Here is a 3,360-nt window from a genome sequence, read left to right as displayed (position 1 = left end):
AATAATAATAAGAAAACGGTGTTAAGTGGACGTTAGTTGTAAGGGTGTATTTGTTCAAAATTAATTACCATAGGGGCTTATTTGACACACCCCTTGCCATAAGGGGCCCAATGCTATAAGGGCCTCCACGTTAGGGGCTGATCTAATACTTAACCCTATCTTAAATATCTAAGGCTACCCCACCAAAACCACCCCCCAAACCACCCAACACCCCTTTATCTACCTCACTCACGGCTGAATTCAGCCAACACACTCCAATCATCTTTGCTCTCTCACACACACAACACCCAAAACACCTACTTATCACGCCAAACACCATTTTTAGCTTGGACGGAGGTTTCAAGCTCCGATTTGAGCACCGAGACGAGCACCGATCATCTTTTCGATCACGTATCTAAGTAGGTAAGATCTCTACCTACGTTTTGATGGTTTTCTTTTCGATTTTCGTCGACGTCGAAAAATGTCGATTCTCGACTTTATTTTGAAACGACGTCGGATCGTCGTGAAATTTTAGTATGTTGTTCTTGGGTAGATGTTGAGCATGTTTAATGAAGGGAGTAAGAACGGAACGAACCGTAGCTATGAAACCCATGAGGGCAGCCCCGTTTTTCACATATTAGCTTGTCTTTCGATTTTTGTTTGATCGTTTTGACTTGATATTTGTGCTTAGGGGTATGCTAGAATCGATATATATATTAAATTCGTATTTTTCCAAGCACGAAAATTGTATAAATTTTTAGAGTATGATTATTTAAATTCGTGAAGTTTGAGACGTTGCATAATGAATATTATTGCGTATATGTGTTCTACGATATCACATGAGCATGCTAATTGATTTACAATTTATGGATGATAATTGTTGAACGAAATTAAAACTGGAATTCTGTCAAAATTTTACAGCAGTTTCAAGCTTATGTTTCGATGAGTTTTCATTGCTTGATGGCTCTGAAATTTTAGTATGTTTATCTATGATATGTGTATTTCGTTGCTGCAAAATTTCATGTCTTTTGGATGATGTTTGCTATTTTAAAGATATTTTGAAAAATCCTTAACAGAATCTGTCAACTATTGGTAGACTTCACAAAAACGTTTATATCTATTAATCCATGAAGGATTTTGCATCACCGTTTTTTTTAAACGAAACTAGACTTCAATACTTTTCTAAAAACATAAGATTTCGATTTTTATGACCTCTGAAACAGAGCAGTTTATTATTTCAAAAATGCCCTGTTCTGCTGTCATATTTGTCCAACAGTAAAAGTGTATGAGTTTCATTGTTTATTTGGCAGATCATATGAACGTTTTCTCTTGTGAAATTTTAACCAAATCTTCAAGGATACCTTAGTTTTGGATGATTAAATTTGATGGAATTTTATTAAGGTTTGCCTTGGTTTCTAATGGCCTAAACAAAATTGGCAGAAACTGTCAATCTTTGACAGCCTGCACTAAAAGAGCAATATCTCCAAAAACCTTTAACCTTTTTGGTTAACTACCATTTTTAGAGTGAACTACACTTCATGAAGTTTTTGAGATCAATTGGTATGAGAGTTTATGATGATTGAGTTGGTTGTTATGAATTTTTAAAGATGACACAAAAACAGCAAAACTTTCTAGAAAACAACTTGATTATATTTGTTTTGATGGATGATACGATATGACTAAATGGTGTGAGTTGTGAGAGTTATTATTAACGCACATAAATGTTGGTATCTGACACTCGAACAATTGGTGTCGAGTATAAATGATAGTTTACTGATAAAGAGTTTTGATGATTTTGAATTGTTTGGTTTGCGTTGAAAAGATGTCAAGATGTTAAGTTTTGAGTCGAGAGACGAGTTCACGTAGTGAGATTCACGCGTTGAAATCTCGTGGCTGACATTATATATGAATAGGTCATGCCGAAATTTTTAGTGAAATTAGAATTTGAGCATAGTCAATTCTTGTTGACCCGTGACTCAAATACATGCCTAATGGAAAGTTTAACTTTCTAATCGGTTAATTAGACGAGAAGAGAGCGAATAGATCTGCTAAGAAAGTGGACTTTTCGATGTGTTAAATATTTCTTTTAATTGAAGCGCTGCTAATTATAACATAAGGATGTTATAATTAATGAGTAATGACGAGAGATAATAATTGTTATATTGATTAACAATCAAGAGAGATGAACATTAGAGATACTAATGTTTCATAAAAGAGATTAGATTATCAATCGAGGTTTCTTTTATAACTTCTCACCAATTCTTCATAACGATGAAGGTCCTTTTGGGAAGTAACGACTTGAGGGAGAGAGTGACGTTACTCATTGATACAGAGACACAACGAGGTGGGCATTACTTTTACTATACGTATATAGAGATCCCCTGCTTGTCGTAGGCCTCTTATACGAATGAATGCATGAGATGATTTAACTGTTAATTTCAGTTTTATATATCTATCAAACGAGTTTAATGCTACCTTTGAGCAAGTTATTTCATGACAAAATCTTTGAGTTAAAGTTATTTCAAGTATTGTCTTGCCATAAAATGTTTAAATTTTAGTATGATATCTATCTGCTTTGGCTTTGCCAATGATGCAATCGAATTCGGGTCCTGAGCAGTTGATAGCTATCCTGCCAGGGCTAGTGTACACCAGTGACCGTGAGTCATCTAGCGGGTTGGCCGGTCAAGTGACCGTGAGAGGTGGCCACCTCTCCGGCACACAGTTTCAGATATGATAGATTACAAAAGAACTTAGTCTGATCAGACGAACTTTAAGAATCACAAATGAACTTAGTAAGCTTGGGCCTTTTTAGCGAAAAACTCCCTTGCTGTACTGTTTATGATGGCATGACAATTTATAGTTTTGAAGCATGTATTTTTATACCTAGGCATACGTGCCCACTGAGTGCTTTTGTACTCAGCCCTGCATATGTTTTCTAAATGTGCAGGTTGAGCTGATGTGATGATGGTGCTGCAGTGAGCGGAGTCTCCAGGGTTGTTAATAAATAGTTAACCTGTCTAGAATATGTCTTCATACATATGTCTAGCTACTTTCCGCTGCAAGATGTTGTTGATGTTATAGTATGTTATGTCATACTTTGAGTCTTAAGAGAATGGTTTCATACGATGTATAACTTGATTAATGATATTAATTAAGTTTTATGCTGTCTTTCATAGACTGTTTTCAATTGAGTATTAATGAATAAAAATGACGAGTTTTATTAAGATGAGTAAGTTTTACGGCTATAAATGACGCCCCTTTTCTTCCCCTTCTTCTTTAACCCCATCCCTAGTCGTGGATCACTCGGCCTAACTATCCATAGTTAGGGCGGGCTGTGACAGAGTGGTATCAGAGCGAAGGAAAGCTCTGAATTAGAAGTCT

At 35.8% G+C, this 3,360-nt stretch overlaps 1 long non-coding RNA gene across 1 annotated transcript; it reads left to right on the top strand.

Moving 5' to 3' along the window:
• The first annotated feature begins 202 nt into the window (after positions 1–202).
• Positions 203–3,152, top strand: LOC131014609 (uncharacterized). Its single transcript, XR_009098269.1, has 3 exons — positions 203–402; positions 2,257–2,323; positions 2,927–3,152. It is a non-coding gene; the product is annotated as an uncharacterized LOC131014609 (long non-coding RNA).
• The last annotated feature ends 208 nt before the right edge of the window (positions 3,153–3,360 follow it).

Source organism: Salvia miltiorrhiza, chromosome 3 (genome assembly GCF_028751815.1).
Source record: "Salvia miltiorrhiza cultivar Shanhuang (shh) chromosome 3, IMPLAD_Smil_shh, whole genome shotgun sequence".
Lineage (NCBI taxonomy): Eukaryota > Viridiplantae > Streptophyta > Magnoliopsida > Lamiales > Lamiaceae > Salvia > Salvia miltiorrhiza.
This window is presented reverse-complemented; position numbering and strand designations above follow the sequence as displayed.